Source organism: Humulus lupulus, chromosome X (genome assembly GCF_963169125.1).
Source record: "Humulus lupulus chromosome X, drHumLupu1.1, whole genome shotgun sequence".
In the NCBI taxonomy this organism is placed as follows: domain Eukaryota; kingdom Viridiplantae; phylum Streptophyta; class Magnoliopsida; order Rosales; family Cannabaceae; genus Humulus; species Humulus lupulus.
In genome coordinates this window covers 1922682-1946739 of record NC_084802.1, presented here as the reverse complement: position 1 = coordinate 1946739, position 24058 = coordinate 1922682, and the positions used below count along the sequence as shown (strand labels likewise).

General features: G+C 40.3%; 2 long non-coding RNA genes and 1 pseudogene across 2 annotated transcripts; 2 read left to right on the top strand and 1 right to left on the bottom strand.

The window, feature by feature from the left end:
- The first annotated feature begins 1581 nt into the window (after positions 1 to 1581).
- LOC133804420 (beta-fructofuranosidase, insoluble isoenzyme CWINV1-like) lies at positions 1582 to 24049 on the top strand (annotated as a pseudogene).
- LOC133804973 (uncharacterized) lies at positions 16617 to 18213 on the top strand. Its single transcript, XR_009878729.1, has 3 exons — positions 16617 to 16708; positions 17177 to 17238; positions 17956 to 18213. It is a non-coding gene; the product is annotated as an uncharacterized LOC133804973 (long non-coding RNA).
- Positions 19996 to 21108, bottom strand: LOC133804972 (uncharacterized). Its single transcript, XR_009878728.1, has 3 exons — positions 20897 to 21108; positions 20639 to 20804; positions 19996 to 20268 (listed from the first exon to the last, which is right to left on the bottom strand). It is a non-coding gene; the product is annotated as an uncharacterized LOC133804972 (long non-coding RNA).
- Positions 24050 to 24058: the final 9 nt, after the last annotated feature.

Genomic DNA, 24058 nt, shown 5'->3' with positions numbered 1-24058 from the left:
GGTTCCTTCAAATTGAGTTTGAAGGATTTCCCAAGCATCTTTGGCAGACTCACAAGATGAAATCAATTTTATATAACCCTCACCAACACCATTAAAAATTGCATGTAAAGCTTTATTATTATAAATTGACAATTTATCTTCTTCATTAGACCATTCAAGTTCAGATTTTACCTGTGTCTTACCAGATTTCAAATCTCTCTCGACAGGTGGTGTCCAACCAGTCAATATTGATCTCCAAGCCCTTTCATCAAGGGATTTGATAAAAGCTTTCATCCTTACTTTCCAGTATGGATAATTTGTATCATTCAGCAATGGAGGGCGAGTTATAGATCCACCTTCTGCAAAGATAGACATTTCACAAGGCACAAAACAAACGGAAAAATACAAGATCGCACTAAGAGTTTAGTGACCCGCTCTGATACCAATTGAAATTCCATTTTTAGTAATTACCAAATTAATTAAACCAAGTGAATTAATTAAAGTGCGGAATGGTAATTAACTGTTTACACAGAATACAGTTCTGTCGGGACAGAAACTTAACACAATAAAAAGACAGTGCAAAACAATAAAGAACACAACGAATTTTTACAAGGTTCAGAAACCCTTTCGGATAACCTACTCCTTGGGGCCACGCCCAGAGAATAAAACCAATTAATAAAGAATCACAAGTACAAAAACATTGACTTAAACAAAACAAGACTCCCTCTTGAGATTTGCCGCAACTTGTTGTACTTCTCTTCACTAATCTGATCTTGATTGAAACGCTCAACCACTTGAACTCCCTTCAATGGCCAGCGAGTGCTTGCATCCTCCCGACGCAAGGCTTGTAAAAATCTTCTCCCGAAGACTATAAACGTTGTGTTCAAATTACAATGTGTATTCACTCATGAACATGGTATAAACTCACCACTAAAAACTAAACACACATAATTCTACAAGATCACATGAATACTTATGATCTTGAATACAAAGAGGAACTCTCACAAATATTACAATAAAGCTCACGAATAATGCACCAAAGAGTTCACTTTTCTCACTGACTTTAGAGCCCTATTTATAGAGTCTTTTTCGTGCTCACAAAGGTAGAGAAAGAATTCTTCTAATAAAGGTAAGAATCACATAAGATATTCTTGATTGTCAAAGAGTTGCCTTATTTAGAAGATGCTGATCCGACAGATGCGATATCGGTGGGGACAACTCAGACCTGTGTCGGATCAAAACAAGCTCAAAAAGGAAACAATAATTAATGACATTAAGAACCAGTTTCCTGATTGCAATCCTTGAGCTGCACGAAAATATATCAGCAAATAATCCAAAAACAACTTTGGGTAAGTACCGAATATTTGCAATAAACTTTGTTTCCTTTATAAACAAAATGAGACAATATATGCTAAATAAGGAAGCACATTATTGTCCAAAATTCACACAAAAGGAAAGTGGTTTTCCGAAAATATCAATAAAGGAAACCAAACAATTTCGAAAATTATAATAAAGGGAAACAAACATTTCCGAATATTATAATAAAGGGAAACAACTAATTCAACCAATTTTATCTTTTAAGAAAAAGATATTTCTATAAAAATGCCAATAAGGATTAACATATTTGAAGCCTCAAATGAAGTTATACTAAAAGTTATTGAGAGTCTCCTCCAATGGAATCAACCCTACAGAACTGGCTATCATTTTCAACCCCAAAGAATTGGTTGAATGGTTTGTTTTTGTAGTTCTCATAATTTTTCATTACATTATTATAATGTCATTATCAGAAGACTTATATAAAGCTCTTTTACTTTTCTCTTTATTGACTTCTTCTTCTTCTTCTTGCTTCAACTTTCATGTGTGGTTTGAATTGTGGCTGGCTCAGAATCGATCTCAATATATTCAGACCCTAATGGTATGTTTACTTAATTCTTGTATCTGTATTTGACTACTCTATGCTTTTTCCCAAGTAGTTTTTACACAATTTAGATAAGTTAATGCCCATAGAGGGCAGTTTTGGTACGAGAAGTTCAAAATATTATGATTAATGAAAGCTTAAAAAGGTCAACTATAATTGTTTGGAATCATATTACATTATGTTTGGTTGTGTATACGAATTTTATATTGGATTTATGAGAAAATTAGGGGGAATTATATGGTGCTTAATATTATTTGATACGGTATTTTGTAATTGGTTAAATTTAATTACGATACCATATTGAGTAGTGTTTTCACCATATGATGCTCTATAGCTATAATCAAATAATAGTTTTGGTTGCGTATAGAAATTTTATAATGTATCGTTTTTGTTGACCGCGTTTTTGGCCAACGACGTGAGAACGTCAAAACGATAAAGCCTTCAAGAGAAATAAAACGACACAGACGGTTTTTGAACGAAAAGTAAATAACACAGCAATTTTTATAGTGGTTCAGTCTCAATATGTTGGTAATAGCCTAATCCACTTAGAGTTGTGATTATAGATCTGTACTCAAGATCAGATAAACTGAGCCAACTGAGTTTCTTCAGTACAGATTACAAGAATACAAGAATTCTTTATGATACCAGCACTTTCTCTCTCTAGAAAACTCAGACCCAAAATTTCCCCAAAAGTCTAAAAAGAAGAAGAAGACCCTCTTCTGATCCCATAAGCCATATATTTATAGGCTTAGGATCATACATCTGATATCTCCTAGAATCAGGATATTTTATTATATTTATTACATTTAAATTACAAAAAACATTCAAAATGTAACAAAACCCCCAATTTGTGGGAAGAATGAGAGATTCCCGCGCGTGCCAAGACCGGTTCTTGTTGAAGCCGTTTCTGGGAATCTTGACTTAGTCCTCCTCTATCTGGTCGACCCACATCTCCTACTGACCACTCATGCAAGTGCTGGTCGGACACATGCATGCTGGACATATGCAAGTGCTGGTAGGACATACACTTGCTGGTAGGACATGCAAGTGCTGGTAGGACATGCAAGTGCTGGTCGGACACATGCATGCTGGACATATGCACTCCTCTCGTCTAACATGGCACTCTCCTCTAGCATGTCATGTCTCTCGTCTAACATGGCTATCTCCTCTAGCATGCCATTTCTCTCGTCTAACATGGCAATCTCCTCTAGCATGCCATGTCTCTCGTCTAACATGGCAATCTCCTCTAGCATGCCATGTCTCTCGTCTAACATGGCTATCTCCTCTAGCATGCCATTTCTGGACAGTAATGTCACTCCTGGGCAGTAACGTCATGACTGGTCGGATGCAACAACTTGACTGGTCATGACACCTCTCAAGCAGTCAAAACTCTTCATCAGTCTACCGGGTCACTTTATCACAACTCTGAGGAGTCAATGTATTTATTGACTATTTAATGTGTCTTTTACGGACCATGTACTGCCACTTGTCACATCTATTGCCACGTCATCGATCTCTAATTTTTGAGGATAACAGTTTTTATTTAATTATATGTGGGCCCCACGTGTTTATAATAAAGAAAATCTAAAACTTGGTTGTTCACGTAGTTTTAAAATAGTAAAATAAATTCCAAAGAATTTGTTTTTGGCTTAAAAAATCAGAACTTATACAAATAAGGTAATGTTTTGAGATTTTTGATTCCCATACCAAGTAGTCCTTTAGAATTCAAAATATTCTTGTTACACCCAGATTTTGAGCCTTAAGAATTGTGATCTCGAAAGCTGGATTCGTCAGGAATGAGCTCGTAATGTCTGGAACACGTGTCTGCCACCTAGGCACCGAACCTACAAAGCAGGGGCAACCTCGAAGATGGTAGCCTCGAAATCCTCACAAGCTCGAAAGACAGACATCGAAGTACGTCTATTCTCGGATGACCTCGGATCATGGGTTTCGAGCCTAACATAAGTATGAGCTCGAAGCCACATGATCTCGGGGTAAATGCTACAACTCGAAAGTCATTAAGAGACCTGGGTGGGTACGGCACTGACGATGTAGATTGATAACTTTGAATATCTTAGTGAGTCATTTTGGAGAGACGCAGTCTACATTCATTGTTGTAAATCCCCTATAATAAAGGGGTATATATTATTCAGTTATACGCCCCCGGTCTTCAGGGGACGTTTCCTTGTATATAGGAGTTACAAGCTTTTAATGCCATTAAATTTATTTACATATACAAAATAACTTCTCGAAATGTGTGGGATAATATTCTGAGATCTCCTTTATAAATAGAGAAGTCATGTACCATTGTAAATGACCGAAATTTTGTGATCTAAAGAGAAACTCTGGAGAATTCATTCTTGAAGAATTTCCAAAAATCATCTTAAGTTCTAATAACAAAGAACCATGGACTAGGCAGAGTTAACTGTTGAACCACGTAAAAAATCCCATTTGTTTTATTGTATTTTTCTGGCCATAACTATTTATTGTTTTCGTGCTCTTTATTCACTGTTGACGAAAAACGGCGTCAACAGTTTGGTGCTTTCATTGAGAGCCTTAAGCATTCAGTCCCTGAACAAGTTATGGCCGCTAACGTTCCTGAAGAAAACTATCCGAGACGCCCTGGGAAACAGCCGATGGTAAACCCGGATGCTGAAGAGAGAAGCGAGTCCTCTGATTCTCGAGGACCACCCGCACCTCCAAGGGATGAGGATATGTATTACAATCCTGAGCGGTATGTTCCCATTGTGGAACTTGAGAACCGGTAGCTAAAACAACAGTTGGCAGAAGCCAACAAGCGGAATGAGGAGTTAGCAAGGATAGCCGCAGAGGCGCAGGCGGCTCAGCCCCCGCCTCCGCGTGAAAACCAAGCTCCTCCTCCGAGGGACGTGCATGTTCCTCCCCACAGGCCTCGTGGGCGTCCACGAAAGAATGCTGCCACAAGAAGGCTGGAACAACCTCTGGCGCCAGCAGAGCCATCCGCTCCCTCGAGACCCCAGAGAAGTACCCGAGCTAGGGCCCCAGTCAATCCACCTGCGGAGGTACCAGCGGGAACTGAGAACAACCGAGCCCCTGCAAAGGCTTGGACTCAAGTCCCGGGGAACACACAGAATGCAACCAACCCATCTTGGGCAAACTTCGGACCGTCCAGGCCACGAAATGGGTGGCAGCCACCGTCACCCATACGATTCCCTCCATCGCCTATAAGATATCCTTCTCCTCCTCGCAGGAACGCTCAACCAGTTCGAGATGAGGACGAAAGACGTGCAGGGAGGAGACAGGGAAGCTTTCCGGGAGCGGAGAGGCGCCCTATCTGAAAAAAGTCAAACGTCCTGGTCTCGCACAGCAGAAACGAGGTGGCACGAAAAAGACCCATCTCGAAATAATCATGCGACAAGTATTACTAGTGACGACTCTGGAGACACCAGATCAGTCAGCATGCATGATCGAGGTCGAAAGAATACTGGGAGCCGCAGGAATCGCTCCGACTTACGGGAACACTTGAATCAGAATCAGGGTAATGTTAACCCGATAAAACCTGAGGGATCGCTTAAACAGGCGTAAAGACCCCCTGCGGAGACGCGAACCTAGAATTGTGATTGACGACAACCAATTTCAGACAATACCCCTCGCGGACCCAGTCCAGGATAGAATTGATCAGTTAGAAAAGGCCTTCAGGCTCTTGAAAAATGAGCAAGGTCAGGGTCGATATGAAGATTATGACGAGGAGCTTGAACCGTTTGCTCCCGATATTTCCAACACTCTGTTCCCCCAAGGATTTTAGATTCCTCACGTCCCAACGTTTGAGGGAAAGTCCGACCCGTACAACCATTTGAGCACATTCAATACCATAATGAGAGCAAGTAACGTGGGTTACGAGCTCAGATGCATGTTATTTCCAGCATTGTTGACAGGACCAGCCAAAAGCTGGTTCGAAAAATATAGAAGACACTCAATAACTTCTTGGGATTAGCTGTCTAAAGAGTTCAAGAAGCAGTTCAGGGCCATGATGGGGGTTAGACCTAAAGCATCAACTCTAACTAACGTTCAACAGCAGCCAGGTGAGACATTGAAAAGTTACCTTACAAGGTTTAACTTGGAAATTGCCCGAGCTCGAAATGTGGATGACAGCGATCATCTAATGGCTATCCAAGCTGGAGTAATGCTAGGAAGTGCTCTCTGGGACGACATGCAGAGAAAATTGGTGAGGTCCCTAACTGAGTTTAACAAACAAACACAGAGGTTTGTCAATGTAGAGGAAGGGAGGTCGACACTTAATGTAACTTCCCAGCCCGTAACTACAACGATAAACGTAAACTCTGCCTCGACCTTGACGGACCCACCGGCCTCAAAGCCTGCTGCGGAAAACCCTTCCAAGAGAAAAAAGAATGAAGGGAGTAACTTTGAGGCCGAGGGAAGAAAGAAAAAGAAGGGGGAGAGATATTTCTCCGTGTACAGAGTGTACACCGAGCTCAACGAGTCTCGGGAGAACATATACCTGGCTAATGAAAACCAGGTCCCCTTCAGGCATCCAGACCCTATGAGAAATCAGAAGTCCAAGAGGGACTCCAGCAAATATTATCGATTTCACAGAGACATCGGGCATACTACTGATGAATGTCGACAGCTGAAAGATGAGATCGAAGGATTGAACTCGAGAGGTTATTTCAAACAATATGTCAAAAACCAGAATGCTAATCAAGCGTCTACGAGCCAGAGGGCAGCTGCACCACAGCCCGCACAAAACAACAATTCCCGAGCTAGGGAAGAAGATAGGCCCCCTCCAATTGATGGAGAAGACGTGATAACCATCTCGGGAGGGCCTCATCCTGCGGGCATGGGCAGAAACGCTCAAAAAAGATATGTGAACGAGCTAAAAACTGGGGACGGGTCTCCTTATGAACCTGAACCTAGGGCTCCGAAAAATCAAAGGATTGAATCCCAGCCAATAACCTTCACTGAAGACGATGTGTCTCATGTCCAGTTTCCTCACCATGACCCACTGGTCATCACTCTCCAGCTCGCAAAGAAGAGAGTTCACCGAGTTCTCATAGACAATGGGAGCTCGGTTAACATTCTTTACAAAGCCACCTTGGAGAAAATGGGACTCACTCTTCGCGACCTGAAAGCATGTGCAACAACACTGTACGGCTTTTCAGGAGAAGGGACCACTTGCATGGGATCCATCGAACTCCCCGTAACCTTGGGAGACTACCCAGTCTCAACAACCAAGATGATGGAGTTCGTAGTAGTAGACCTACCTTCAGCTTACAACGTACTGCTCGGAAGACCCGCCCTGGTTGGGCTGGGGCCAGTCTCGTCTGTAAGGCATCTAGCCGTTAAGTTCCCAACCCCCATTGGCATCGGGACATTGAAGGGAGACCAGTTGGCTGGAAGGGAATGCTACAGCATTTCCTTAAGAGGAAAGAAACAGACGAGCGCACAGGCACTCGTCATTGTTCAGAATAAAGATGGGACGGTCTTGGAGATTGATGAAGAAATTGATCCGAGGGTTGAGGAGAAAGTTGATCTTGAACCGTTAGAAGAGCTCAAAGAGATCCAGCTCGAAGAGTCCGATCCCTCGAAAAAGGTAAAGGTTGGAAAACACCTCCAGGAAGAAACCAAATAACAACTAATTTGCTTTTTGAAGAGAAACCAGGATGTCTTCACATGGTCACATTCGGACATGGTAGGAATAAGTCCGAACATAGCGAGCCACGCGCTAAATATTGATAAAAGCTTCCCTCCAAAGCAACAAAAGCGAAGACAGCTGGATGACTACAGGAAAAAGGCACTGAAGGAGGAGGTCGACAGGTTAAAAGCAAACCGGTTCATTAGGGATGCTTTTTACCCTGACTGGGTGGCCAATCCGGTGTTGGTCCCAAAACCTAATGGGACGTGGCGAACCTGTATTGACTATTCGGACCTCAACAAAGCTTGCCCGAAGGACTGTTTTCCCTTACCGAGAATTGACCAGCTCGTGGATGCCATGGCGGGGCATGGATTGATGTTGTTCATGGATGCCTATTCTGGATATAACCAGATTCCCATGCATGCCCCCGACCAGGAACATACGAGCTTCATAACGGTAAAGGGGCTATACTGTTATAATGTCATGCCATTCGGGCTCAAAAATGCTGGGGCCACATACCAGCGGCTTGTGAATATGATGTTTTCGGAGAAAATAGGGAACAACATGGAAGTTTATGTTGATGACATGTTAGTCAAGTCTCAACTTAACGATAACCATGTTGACAACCTCGAAGAGTGCTTTGGCGTGCTCCGGAAGTATAACATGAAACTAAATCCTCAGAAGTGCACATTCGGGGTATCATCAGGAAAATTCCTGGGCTTTATTGTAAACGCTCGTGGAATAGAAGCCAACCCTGACAAGATCCAGGCCCTGATCGACATGCCCTCACCTCGAAGTCACAAAGATGTCCAAAGTTTGACCGGCAGGATGGCGACACTAAGTAGGTTTATTTTGAAATCTACAGACCGTTGTCTTCCGTTTTTCAACCTTTTGAGGGGAGGCAAGAAGTTTGAATGGACGGAGGAGTGCGAGCTGGCCTTCCAGGAGCTTAAAAATCACCTCGCAGAACCCCCCATCTTATCAAAACCTATTATGGGAGAAGTACTGTACTTATATCTTTCCACCACCGAACACGCAATAAGTGCAGTGCTCGTGCGAGAAGAAGAAAAGGTACAGAGACCCGTATATTACATCAGCAAAAGATTACTGGGGGCAGAGTCAAGATACCCCTTGATGGAGAAGCTAGCTCTCAACTTAATTCATTCATCTCGTAAACTTCGACCCTACTTTCAGGCGCACCCCATCCATGTATTGACTAATCAACCGCTTAGGCATGTCTTGTCTAAACCAGAGGCTTTAGGTCGACTTCTTAAATGGGCGGTTGAACTTGGACAATTCGAGATCACCTACCACCCGAGGACGACCATTAGGGCACATGCATTAGCAGACTTTATAGTGGAATGTATTGGCATGACCAACGATGAAGTTATAACCCCGGCCCACGAGCTGTGGAAACTTTACGTCGATGGGTCATCTAATGAAAATGGATCGGGGGCAGGGGTCATTTTGATTACTCTCACAGGGAGAAGATTTCATTCTGCCTTAAGATTTGACTTCAATGCATCGAATAACGAGGCCGAATACGAGGCTTTACTGGCGGGACTTCGTATAGCCAAAGAGCTCAAAGCTAAAGCAATACATTGCTACAGCGACTCCCAGCTTGTGGTTAACCAAATCTTGGGAGAATACCAAGCTCGTGGCACAAAAATGGCAGCTTACTTAGAGAAGGCAAAATCCACATTGGAACATTTCGAGTTTTATGCGATCGAACAGGTTCCCCGAGAGAAAAACTCAAATGCAGATGCCTTAGCTCGGCTCGCTACTTCCGCCGAGAATGATGAACTAAACGTTGTGCCAATAGAACACCTCTCGGCACCTAGCATTAACGAGCCGGAGGAGGAAGACGTGTGTATGATTGAGTCCGAGCCTACCTGGATGACCCCGATAGTTGAATATCTTGAGACCAGAGTCCTTCCAAAAGATCGGAACCAGGCTCGAAGGTTAATGTATCAACTTCCCTGTTACACCATTTTGGACGGAAAACTGTATAGGAGGGGATATTCAATGCCATTACTTCGGTGTGTGACTCCACCCGAAGCCAAGAAGATCATTGAAGAAATTCATGAAGGGTTCTGTGGAGACCATACTGGAGGGCATAGCCTGTCCAAGAAAATCATACGCCAAGGTTATTTCTGGCCTACCATCAAATCGGATTCTTTCGAATACGTAAAGAAGTGCGATAAGTGCCAATGGTTCGCCACGATTCCTCGAGCTCCACCATCTGAGCTGACCATGATGGCTTCCCCGTGGCCATTTGCGGTATGGGGAATCGACCTCATAGGCTCTCTCCCAACTGGCAAGGGCGGTGTGAAGTATGCTGTAGTTGCCGTAGATTACTTCACAAAGTGGACAGAGGCTGAACCGTTAGCAACAATAACTTCCAAGAAAGTCCTTGACTTCGTGGTAAAGAACATTGTATGCTGATATGGGATGCCGAGGAAAATTGTATCCGACAATGGAACCCAGTTCGATAGCGATTTGTTCACCAACTTTTGCGAGAAAAATGGAATAATAAAGAGTTTTTCGTCAGTAGCTCATCCCTAGGCGAATGGCCAGGTCGAAGTTGTAAACAAAAATCTCAAGAGTTCGCTAAAGAAAAAGTTGGAGGAAGCAAAAGGACGATGGCCTGAAGAATTGCCCCAAGTCCTATGGGGATATAGGACTACAGCTCGAACATCAACGTGACATACCCCGTTCTCTCTGGCATACGGTTGTGAGGCTATGTTGCCTATTGAGGTCGAGATTCCTACAATTCGAACCCACGCCTATGACCAAAGCTCGAACCACACTCAGCTCGAAGAAAACTTAGACCTGGTCGAAGAAAGAAGAAATGAAGCTCAACTGAGGAATGTTGCCTACCAGCAACGAGCTACCAGGTACTTCAACAAGAGGGTTCGAGATCGAAAGTTCAGTGTGGGAGATCTGGTGCTAAGGCGTGTATTTTTTGCAACACGAGATCCAGCAGCTGGCGTGCTCGGGCCAAATTGGGAAGGACCCTACCAGATAGAGTCAGTCATCTGCCCCAGTGTCTACAAGCTAGCGAGATTGGATGGGAGCCTGGTACCGCGAGCATGGAATGGCGAACACCTAAGACCTTACTATCAATAGTGTAGGAAGGATGTTGCCTGTAACCATGCTTGTTTATCTGTACTGTTTTGCCTACTTTTGGATTTTGTTAAATAAAGAGTTATTTCGTCTGATATAATTTATTTTTGCAATCTCTCTTAATCTAATAACCTATGGTCACATTCATAGGATATTAAGGCGGCATCATTGGTATATATATAAATACCACCAGCTTGAAAAATAAAGTAACATATACGAAATACATACAAGTGTTTGGAGATAACCAAATGCGCCAGATAAGATAATTTGGATATAACCAAATATGTGAATTAGACTAAACATATAAGTGCATGGATTTCAAACCAATCACAGCCTTAAAAGGTTTGGAGCAAACCAGCTAAAACTAATCGACAATAAGTTGGAACATAAACCCACTTCGAGTTAAGTCGAGATCGAGGCTGGAATATCTTATAAAAAAATAGGTTCGAACTCACAATCTCGGAGAGATAACCGAGGACGAGAAAACGTAACTAAAAAATAAGGTATAACTAAACCGTCTGCATTACACACCATACAAGTACTTTCAGGTTCATGGTTAAAGTAATATCCAACCTTGATGAATGACGAGATCGGAAGCGGATAATTCGAGCAAACTGTGCATGAATGCATTGAACTTCGAGCCTAAATCCAAACTATGTTTGTGCGAATAAACAAGCATATGCGACTCTTTAATGTAAAGTGTGCAAAATATTTCAAATCAAGAAATGTAAAGCATGTATATTAAAAGAAAAGAAAAAGAAATTGTATCAGCCCTACGGGCATAAATTAAAGCAATTACAAAAATAAGGGGACGCAGCCCCGAGGTGGGATTCAAGAAGGAGCAGTCTCCTTAGCCTTCTCGGCACCAGCAGCGCTAGACTCCCCAGGACGAATAGCATGACTATCCTTCTGAGCAGCCTCCTTAGCGGCCTCCCAAGCAGCCTCCTCCACCTCAAGCCGAGCATTCCACTTATCAAGGAGCTTTGCCTCAAGAGGACCTAGGGAGCTGGTATCGAGGTCTTCACTATTGGCCCACATTCTGTACATGGCCAAATCAACCGCCTGGTCTTTTTTCTCTTTGTACTTAGCAAGGAGGTGAGCCTTTTCACTCTCGATTATATCAAAAGTGGCGGCCTTGTCTTCTTCGAGCTTTTTATTGGCCTCCTTGAGCCGGGCATTCTCCTTCTCAAGCTCCGCGAGCTTAGCGTTCTTCTTCTCGAGCTCAGATGTCTTGGCTTTAAGCTCCTCAGCTCCTGTCTCAACTTTTGCCTTTGTCACCTTCAGTTCATCACTCAGTCTGATGATCCTTGGCCTCTTGAGCGTAGGATCTGCTCGAATGAACCTCGTTGTTCAAATTATAGTTGAGCTGAGCAGAGACAGCAAGAGCCTGACATACAGAGAAATCAACATTAGCATAGGAACCATCTATAAATATAGCCAGCAGCGAAAAAAGAAAAGTTACCGCGGCGATGAGCTCGACACTCTTCTCGTAGAGTGTGTTGCTGTCTTGGGCCTCGGTCATAAATTTCCAGTGAGAAGCATCAAAACCGCTAAAGCTCTGGCCCACTCGGGACAAAACATCCGAGCCCAGTGTGGCCCCATGGGACCCAGCAGCGTTGTCAACTACATACTCCTCGACGTGAGTAGAAACTGATAACTTGTGGGTTCGGGAAATAGAGAGTTTTTTGGGAGGAGGACCGAGCGTCGAGTGAACAAGGATGGGAGGATGGATCTCGACCATAGTGGATGTCCCGACCTGCGAAGTCGGTTCCACAGTGGAGCTCGTGGTGGGCGGAGCTGGTGGGGGAGGTGGTGTCTTTTCAGTCCTTTTAAGGACCTTGGCAGACCGGTCTATTTTTCGCGATCCCCTGGGGCGCTTACTCCTCTTGGCCCCGCCACTCTCGAGAATACTGTCAAGATCGGAGTCCATCTCACCTACACAGTCACACCACAGTATGAGTCATCAAAAAAGAAAGAAAAAATATATAAAGTAACTCAACATCACACAAGTATGCAAAGTGATGAAGAGGCGAGTGGAGAGAAACCTAACTGGAACTCTCCTTCGAGCTTGAGCTCGGAGACCATGAAATTCCCCCATCTTCAGAAGAGGCCGGGGGAGTACCTTCCCTATATGTGGATGTCAACCTCGAAAGGTCCCTATAATCATTGGTTCCATATTGGACGGCTATTCCGTTCCATATCTCGTTCAGGCTATACATAGTATCGTATTGCCCGAGCCAACTATCGAACCTATGAACCCGTTCATCTACCCAAGTCCACACATAGAAGTGGTTCCTATCGTCCTGGCACAACACTGACCTATCGGGTTTGTGTTTTAGTAAGGAGGGGGACCACATTTTCGAGCTTACGATGACTGTACCTTGATCATCCGAGCCCGAGCTCGAGGCTTCATCGTTGGACTCATTTCCTAATTGTGGGCTCCTCCGGCGAATTGGAGGCGGGAGCCTCACCTCACTTCTCGGGGGAAGGGCGCCTGTTAGCAAGGGCACGAGATCCCAGCGGTCGTATTTTTTGTTAGACCAGTCCGAGGTGGACTGGCCATCTTCCAAGAGCCCACAAGCTCGAAGTTTACCTTCATGCAAAAGGTATGAGAGTGATCTCTTGCCAAAAGGTAGTTGAAGCAGGGTCTCCCTACGCCCCTTCATCTTGTCAGAAGGAGTGGGGCGATGATAGTTGGCTGGAAAATAAAACACATTTCAACTAAGTATAAGCCTATAGATAAATGTTCGAGCACAGAGACAAAGGAGGTGGGACACTTACGAATCCGTTTGAACGAATAGCATTGTGACGGAGACAATCCATCCGTCCAGAAGAAGGCCTTCTTAAAATCAGGAGGATGGTTGGAAAGATCCTTAGACATCTTTTTCTCCTTTGGGTAGCTCGAGAGGTAATAGAAGCCATCTCCTCCCCGAGCTCGGGAGGGATTGCTTTCAAACAAAAGAGATACAAGATCTCTTCTGGCGTGGGTCCTTCCCACTTCAGCTCATTGTAAATTGACTTCAGGGCAGACAGAACCCTATACGAATTGGTGTTGAGCTGGAATGGAGCCAACCCAACGAAGTCCGTGAAGTCCTTGAAGAAAGACTTCAAAGGCAGTAATGCTCCTGCCTTCATATGCTCCTGGCTCCAAGCCGCATACCTCAGCTTGTTATCAAGATTTCCATCTCCTGGGGCGCGACAGCTTCGCTCTTGGGAGGTAGGAGCTCGGCACCTTAAGGAGCCTGACAGTCTGAGATCGTGGAAGGCCAGGATATCATTTATCTGACCTAGCGAGGTAACCGAGCTCCAGTAGTGCTTGGCCTCGAAGAACTCCCTCCTCGGCTGCGAGGTAGAGGGCTCCCCCATCAGTGAGAATTTGAGATCTCCCTGGTTGTACGCGATGGTCACTTCTAGCCTAGGGTCGAGGGGGATCGGCCTGGGCCCTGGATCAGTTTTTGGATAAAGAGCCTATCGAAGGATTCTCCTCTTATTTTCTATGACCTCGACGATTTGGCGGCGATAGTGAGCTCGGGTTTCTTCATGTTTGCGCGTGAGATCGTATTCACGAATCAGACGTTGGTTTCAAGCAAGCAGCGATTCTGGGCTCAGAGTTTTTGGCGAGTACGGAATTGCCAGCAGCGACCCCCACCGCCTTTCCAGATTCTGTGATATCTAGCGAGAAAGAAAAAATGGTGAGGGCCATGCATGCAAGGAGTCAAGAATAACGAGCTTGGCAAGACAAGCTCGGAAAATGCTTGGGTACGAAACAAGCTCGATCCTGGAAACCCGATTAAGGGTCAGATCGTGTATTCTACGAAGAAAAAGGAGGGGAGTGGATCTAATTTTTTAGAATCCCGAAATATCAGGGAAAAAGGTGACGGTTATTCAGAAATGGTAGTCTTGGGTATCGTGCATTCTTTAAAACCAAGATTTTGTACCCGATATCTTGGTGTGCAAGATATGTCTTTTAAATTTTGAAAACCCAGAAAAAAGAGACCTTGTTTGAGCTTCTTCTACATCAAAACTGGATTTGGAACCAGTGGCTTAAACCTAGCATGGAAACTTAAACTTAAATGCCTATCGGCCAGAGCTTCCTAGCATGTCAAACTAAAAAATAAACCAGTACATTCCCAAAAATAAAAGAACAACACAGACAGAAACCGGCATAAAGGAAACCGAAAAGATCATCAGATACTTACACAATGATGGCGATTGCAGAGAAATCGTTGATTAAAGGAGAGGCTGCAGGTATAACCTTACGGTCTCGAACAAGCTGGCGGTCCTTTGTTTCTTTGGCTGGGAGAACATGCAAAAGCAAAAAGCTCTCTGGGATGGCTTCTGGTTTTGTCTCTTTTCTTTTTTCTCTGATGAGTGTAAAATAAGAGGAAGAAGATGTCCAGGGCCTTATATATAGATAGTAAAAAGTGGTAAAAGGTGATTAATCTGAGCCATTGGCCAGGGACAAATGACAAGATGGTACCGAAAAGGTGGCAGGCAAACGATCATGGGCGGATTTCCAAGGTACTCGAGTACCTTGGATGAGCAATACCCAACTGACACGTGTCCACCCTCAAGTATGTGTGACGGTGCGGTTCCCGAAGAAATTAGTTCAAAAGTTTCCTTCTCATAGGATTCGAACAAATACTTTTGAGGGGGCAAAATGTTACAGCCAGATTTCGAGCCTTAAGAATTGTGATCTCGAAAGCTGGATTCGTCAAGAATGGGCTCGTAATGTCTGGAACACGTGTCCGCCACCTAGGCACCGAACCTACAAAGCAGGGGCAACCTCGAAGATGGTAGCCTCGAAATCCTCACAAGCTCGAAAGACAGACATCGAAGTATGTCTATTCTCGGATGACCTCGGATCATGGGTTCCGAGCCTAACATAAGTATGAGCTCGAAGCCACATGATCTCGGGGTAAATGCTACAACTCGAAAGTCATTAAGAGACCTGGGTGGGTACGGCACTGACGATGTAGATTGATAACTTTGAATATCTTAGTGAGTCATTTTGGAGAGACGCAGTGTAGCACCCACATTATTTTGATATAATATAGCCAATAATCACATGATTGCATTGCATTACATATCATACAATATGTATAATTTGAGCATATGCATATTCTTATAAGTGTTTTCATGTATAAGTATAAAAGTTGTGTATGTGATGTCTATATGTATGCTCAATATTATTAACCTTGTGGCATTTGAGTTGTCTTTTATGGGTGTTTGATGTGCTCAAGATATAAGAAAGTATGAAAAATATGGACAAGGCATGGAATTAAGTGATGAAAGTGAGATATAGAAGGCAAAATAGGTTAAGTAGTGAAAAATAGTACAATGTCGATTACTAGTATTTCGGTGTAAAATTGAGTATTTATGGATTTACCAGATGTAATCGAGGTATGATTAAGGTCTCATTGATGATGTAAAAATGGTTTTAGAACCATTAGATCAATTCTTGATGGGAGGTATACATAATCAGTGGTATTGATGCAAAGTCAAAACGAGCTTAGCATAAGTGCGCTACGCTCGATCGGGTAAGCATAACTATTGGGTATGAAGTTATATGGACCTAAGGTTTGGTGTGAGTGTTTTACACATAAGGATAATAGGCCTAGCAGATGATTAAGTCGAAATTATTGAAGTGATAAGGTTTTCATAAGTCAAAAGGTGAAATGATGAGATGAAAGGTGTCAAATTTTGATACAATAAGGCTAAATCATTGAAAATAAGGAATTTTCATCAACCTTATCACTTTGCACGACCATTATTCTGAAAAACAGAGAGAAAAGAAAACCAAAAACCATTTCTTGGCTGGTTTGAAGAAATTCTAAGGAGATCCAAGTGAAAGCAAAGCCAAAGAAGTAGATTAAGCTTAGTTCTAACCTTTTTATGGTAAGTTCTTGTACTTGGAAGTTAAACTATGTTTTTGAATTTTTCTGAGAGCTTATATATGGTGTTTTATCCTTTTTAATATATTTCTTGGGGTTTCCAAGTGGTTTGAGGTTTAGAAAAGCTTGAAGAGATTGTTTTCGCCGAAAAGTTGCTCGGTAAGTGGAATTTTGTGTTTTATGAGGTTTTTGGGGTTCTTGGAGTACAAGATGATTTTTGGTTATTTGATTGAGTTTATAAGAGAGTATATGTGTTTATAAATGTTTGAATATATGTGGAGACTCATTTAATTTGGGTGATGATCTAGGAGATAAGAATTTTATCAAAATCGGTATATGATAACTTTATGATGAATCATGTTGGTATTTGGGATATATGGTTATGGCAGGCTATTTGATGTTGATTATTGGTTGATTTTGATATTTGAGGATAGCTAAAATTAAGGGGAAACTCTGTCAAAATTTCTCTAAGTGTCTAAGATAAATCTAACGCTCGATCTAGGTGGTTTAAGGCATTTTAGGCATGATTTTGATATGAAATTTGATATGATGTTTTATGGGTATTTTTAAATGAGAGTTCAATGTCTTACTGCCTTCATTATGATGAGAAATCCATGCCATTGTCAGGATAAGCACATCAATACCTAAGACACCACTTGTTACACGGTGAACTATATTTTGGACAAAAGGTAAGTAAAGTACTCAACTGCAACACAAGAATTATGTGTTATGTGAAAGTATGCATTATATGAATATTTTGTGAGTAAGTGGCATTAACATACAGTGACACTTCATCATAAATTTGTATGCATGGCATAATAGTGATATGGTAAATTATTATATGATATAAGACCATGCATGATATTATGATGATTAATTATATGATGCCTTTGCAAGTTTTGTGCAACATAAAAGAAAGTTGTTATAAGAAGTTTAAGTTCAGTGCCACTGTTTTGAAAAGGCGAATGAAAGTGTTAATAAGTGTAAACGGAGGCCTATAGTAGGCTTATAGTGGCTGCCCAATAATTTGGGCTAGGTTTTAGTGAACCAATAATATTGTTTGCCATGTTTCCTTTTTATTTCTCCTCCATATGAGTTATTGTTATATGTATTGACACCATAGTGTGTGGCCGCCTTAACTCTTGAGCCCGACGGGGCAACGATGGAATAAGGTTTTTAATGTGCCCTACTGTGGTTATGGCTAGCCGGAGGAGAACCCATGGGATTTTGTATTATATGTGTAACAAGCCCTGCATGCATTGACCAATTCAAACAGTGTGCACAATATTAATGGGCCCAAAATTTAAAAAGAAGTTGTGTATGTCCATTGATATTGGGTAATCATTAGCATTGCATGCATTACTTTGCTTACTGAGCTTTAGGCTCACAGTTGTCTTGTGTTGCAGGTAGAGAAAGAAATATGTGAATGATATGAGGAGAACTGAAGCATGGTCCTGACCCTGATTTGTACATATGAACACATCGACCTTTTTGTGGGTTATTTCAGCTATCAGTGAGATGTTTGTAATAAAGTGTGAAGTTATGTTTTGAAAACAAATTGGGTTATTTAATACTTATGTATAATATGTTTGAGACACACTTTATGTTTAATGTAAATAATGTGAAATAAGTTTTCAAGTTTAAAAATATATATATATGTCCAGACTTCCGCAGAAATAAATTATGATATAGTTTTAAAACGTAACACCTCAAATATGGTTTTAACTAAAATAAGTGAGGGTGTTACACGCAGTCTACATTCATTGTTGTAAATCCCCTATAATAAAGGGGTATTTATTATTCAGTTATACGCCCCGTGGTCTTCAGGGGACGTTTCCTTGTATATAGGAGTTACAGGCTTTTAATGACATTAAATTTATTTACATATACAAAATAACTTCCCGAAATGTGTGGGATAGTATTCTGAGATCTCCTCTATATATAGAGAAGTCATGTACCATTGTAAAGGACCGAAATTTTGTGATCTGAAGAGAAACTCTGGAGAATTCATTCTTGAAGAATTTACAGAAATCATCTTAAGTTCTAATAACAAAGACTCATGGACTAGGTAGAGTTAACTGCTGAACCACGTAAAAAATCTCATATGTTTTATTGTATTTTTCTGGCCATAACTATTTATTGTTTTCGTGCTCTTTATTCACTCTTGACGAAAAACGGCGTCAATATTTCTCATATATGAAAAAAAATTAAAGAGCTTAATATGATTATACAAGAAACCACATACCTTAGGCTATTAGGAATAGAAGTTTTCTTTACTCCTTATTTTAGTAAATATATAAATGAGAATCATTATTGTACAAAATATATTTTAAGATGTACGGACAGACCCATGCATAAACCAAAGGAGGCCTGGTCTTCCCTTTCTTTTTATTTCTTTTAAAAATACTATTTTGGTCGTCCCTTTTTTTTTCATTTTGGCCCCTCTTAACTTTGAGAATTGTTGAGGAACATTACTGGTGTCCAACACTGTTACTGCTGTAATTCAATATCAGATTTCATACATTTAAATTTAATATGTATTATTATGGGATATCATTATCACTTCTTCTGTTGTTGGGCACCTTAACTTTAGGGTATGGTTCTGTCCCTGCTAAAATAACCTAGTTTTCATAAGAACGACCTTTCTATTTGGAAATTCTTCCCAAAAAATCAAACAAGCACTTTGTTCTAAAGTTGAGAACTTTGATTGATAAAATACAGGACCAATGTACTACAAGGGAGTATACCACTTGTTCTATTAATACAATCCACGAGGTCCAATTTGGGGTAATATAGCATGGGCACATTCAATATCATACAATCTCATCGACTGGAATCATGTCGATATAACCTTGAGCCTTACTGATCCAGAGCTCGACATCAATGGTTGCTTCTCCGATTCCACCACACTCCTTCAAGATGACAAGTTAGCCATTTTATACACTGGAAAAAACTATAGAAACCACCAAGTCCAAAACTTGGCCACACCTGTAAATCTCTCAGACCCTTTTCTCAGGGAATGGACCAAATCTTCCCTCAACCACATGACCCCAAACGACATTGACCCAACAGAGTTCAGAGACCCAACAACCGCTTGGTTAGGCCCTGACAACATGTGGTGAACCGCAATCGGAGCTAAGATGGTTACTGGAAAATGGGTTCCTCTTCTGTACACGAGTAGTGACTTCAAGCACTGGACTCGCTCGACCAAGACTCTATTTGGGTTGTTATTAGAGAATAATGAGTTAGTGTTGGAGTGTGTTGATTTTTTTCCTGTGGGAATCAAGGGCTCAGATGGCGACAATCATTACTTGAATAAAGATCAGTATGAGAAGAAGTTTGCTCTGAAAGTGAGCTTCCAACACAACGATCGTGAATGTTATGTTGTAATGACCCACTAATCTAGACTATTTGGTCCATTAACAAATCTATATATAAAACTTACATTTTTGCGGAAATACCATACTTTATTAGAAACTTGTAGAAACAAAGGTTACTTTCATAAAATAAATAGGATATGGGTACCCATTGTCTTTAAAACAAAAATAACTTAAAGTAAAAAGAATTACATAGAAAATGTGGAAAATACATTTAAAACCATAAAAACATAAACAAGACTACATCCTCGAATCGAATAACGCTCGGCTCCTTGACTCCATCCACCATCGATACACATCCTCTAAGCGTCACGAATCTTACCGCCTCTAAAGCTTATTTTCCTGCACATAAACAGAAAGGAATGAGCCTAATGCCCAGCAAGGAAAATCTAACACATAGTCATAACACATAGTCATAAACATAAATTTCGTAATAAACATAAAGGCATATCATAACACATAATACACTTATTATAATGGCCATTATTACTTGGGGTCCCATAGACTAAACAAGCTTATGCCCATGAGATTAGTGGGGTCCTACTAGCTAAATAGGCTTATGCCCACAATCTTTTTGGGGTCTTGTTAGTCAAATAGGGCATAAGCCCAAGCCTACAAACATACACAATCATAACATATTCATAACATATCATAACATAACACATAAGATAACATAAACATAAACATATTGATTCTAGCCTATTTTCCTTACCAAAGTTACCGGGATATGTGGACTGAGTTGGGACTTTTTGGAACACTCCTAATAACCATTAGAAAGAGTGAGTCTAAAGAAGAAAAGAGATGAAAAGGAAAATGGGAAGACTAAACCATTGAAAGTACACTTACCCAAAACTTATGTGCTCAAGAGCTTAGATTTCCTAACCAAAATGAAGATTAAGGTTAGAGATTGAGTAGAAGACTATGAGAAAGAGAATAACATAATACAGAAATGAACTAGAGTTTTGGTTACCTCAAAGACTTGAAAGACCAATCTAACCACAACCGAGATACTAACGAACCTCACTTCCCAAAGTGTTTGATAAGCTTATGATGATCAAGCTTATAATCCCCAACCCAAGTGTTTACACTCTCACAATAACCTAGCAACTTGCAGCCTCTGAACTTAGCTTGATGAATGAAAAATGCTTGGTGCTAGGTCCTATTTATAGAGTTCTAGGAATAAAAATCTTCTTTTTGGCTTTGAATAATAAAAATAAATTTAATTGAAAATATTTGAATATCCTTCAGCCAAAAGCTTAGGAATTTTTCAAAATTTTCAGAGAGATTTAAGGATTCAAAGCTTGATTTTAAAATAATAAAAACAAATAGAATCCTAACTTCTAACTCCCTAAATCTCGTAACTCTAAACTCCCCTTCAGTAAAATCAACATATCTGGAGTTGTAGAACTCCGATTTGGACTCTCTTTATACCGTTAGAAAGCTCATTAAATTATCTACAACTTTTAAGAAATACTATTTTTCGAAATTCCTAATATAACTGGGTCAAAAACAGGTCGGAAGTTACAGTACCCTAAAGTTACTGTAACTTTAATTATCTAAATATCAACCTAATCCACAAATAAATAAAATTATGATAAATGTCATGCTCCTATCAGATTTTGGTGAAGACTAAGTCTTATATTTCTCTTATTAAAATAATAATTTCTTAATAATCATACATATGATAAGTGTTACTATCTTATTGGGTCTATCTAAACCTTATAATATAATAAATATAATCCTTAATATTAGTCATATTAATCAATCTTAGGTTAAACTTAATATTCTTAAACTATAGGTTATACTTAGAAAATCTATAAGTACTACTATGAGTGTCCAAATAATTCCCGGTCTGAACCAAAAATCCACAGTTACAAAGATAATGCTATAAATACTATCATACTACTATCTATCTTAGCTAAGTAAAGTTCTTGGACTCTACATATGTGCTTGGACAATATTCTCCTGAGAAAGAAGATTTCAAAGCTGAGAGTGGTGACTTTAATTTCATAATAGATTATGGGAAATTTTATGCTTCAAAATCATTTTATGACCCTAAAAAGAAGAGGAGAGTAGTATGGGGTTGGATCATGGAGTCTGAGAGTAGAGCCGATGATATCAAAAAAGGTTGGTCTGGGCTCATGGTAATTATTATGTATTCATTAATGTCTTGCTTATGAATTTTAATTATTATACAGAGAAATGCTAAGGGGCAATATTGGCGTCCAACACCACAAGGAGGTGACATATCGATATTGGCATATTGCAATATCGGGTCCCACATATTTGAATTTAATAAGTATTATGAGATATCGTTAATCAACTATAGGGTGTCACCTCATGTGGTGTTGGACATCTTAAAGTGTCAAATAACAACACTCTTTTATATATATATAATTAATCTTGATTATATATAAATGAATTTCAGTCCTTTCCTAGAACTATTGTTCTTAGTAAATCTGGGAAACAATTAGTACAATGGCCAATAAAAGAGATTGAAAAACTAAGAGGTGAAGAAGTTAGTGTCCAAAACAAGGAACTTTATTTTGGCTCCATCTTTGAAATTTCCGGTATCACACCTTCACGGGTAAACTATTTAACTTTTACTCTCTGAGTTATGCTTTAGTGACTAGAAATGATGAACAATCTACTTGAAGGGCTTGTATGGGTTGATGTGGCATTTTCGAATTGGTCGACAAGTTGAAAAAGCTAAGAGATTGGCAGCTTTTTCATCTTGTCGGCCAATTAAAATAAGGTCACACAACTTGTGTTGGTGCTCGTCCTTAATGATATTTTATTTCATATTTTCGAATAATTGTTTTTCTTTTCATGTAAGGCGGATGTGGAAGTGTCATTTCAAATTGATTTAGATGAACTAAGGGAGGCTAAGCCAATGGATCCAAGTTGGGTGGATCCTTAATTGCTTTGTGATGAGAAAAATGCAAGTGTAAAAGGCAATTTTGGACCCTTTGGTTTGAAAGTTTTGGCTTCTGAAGACTTATCAGAACAAACTTCAATCTTCTTTCGCATATTCAAAATCAATGACAATGAGTATTAAGTTGCAATGGGTAGTGACCAAAGCAGGTACTTGTTTTTTGCTTCATCATTTACTTTGTTATTTTTGAGGATTTTGAGTATGAAATTTATGACATGAATTTGAGCAGGTCTTCATTAAGAGATGGGCTTAACAAAACCACATATGGTGCCTTCTTAGATTTGGATCCACGTCTAGAGAAAATAACATTAAGAACCTTGGTATGTCATAATTTCACTTATAAATAATATATATAGGACAATTCTTCTTCACTTTAAGCCCTATCGGTGGGGCTCTCAGTGTTTCTCGATCCGTGAACAGTTTTCGGTGCAATTTTTTTTATAACCGTGTATATTGTAGCTATTTAGAGCATCCTGCAAATTTTTAGAAAATTTCGAATAGTTTACAGTACCGAAAACTAGGTTCAAACATGTAGCTTTCCACGCGCATAAAAAAAATTAGTCAAGCGTGCAACAACATGTTTGAACTTAGTTTTCGGTACTGTAAACTATTCAGAATTTTCTGAAAATTTGCAGGATTCTCTAAATAGCTACAATATACACGGTCATAAAAAAAAACACACCGAAAACTGTTCACGGGTCAAGAACACTGAGAGCCTCACTGATAAGGTTTAAAGTGAAGCTCCTACAAGAGAATTCTCCTATGTATATATATATTATATTTATATATATATGGGGGTCAAAATATGAGTCAAAATTTTTACTTGACTTAAGCAAAAGTACAAGTCTTTTATGAGGAATCATAATTTACTTTATAAGCACTTCAATATTTAAAATATGGGATTTTTGTATTGGTGCAGATTGATCATTCAATTGTTGAGAGTTTTGGTGGAGAAGAGAGAAGTTGTATTACTGCAAGAGTTTATCCAAAATTGGCAATTAATAAAGCAACCCATTTATATGCATTCAACTATGGAACAAAGACTTTTAAAATCTTTAACCTCAAGACTTGGAGTGTGAATAATGCTCAATTTGTGACAAGGAGAGAAGAAAGAAACCACTAAATTGTTTAAGTTCATCTTTAGAAGATTATAACATGATTGATCTTTCAAAATTTCAAATGTCTTGATAAAAGGAT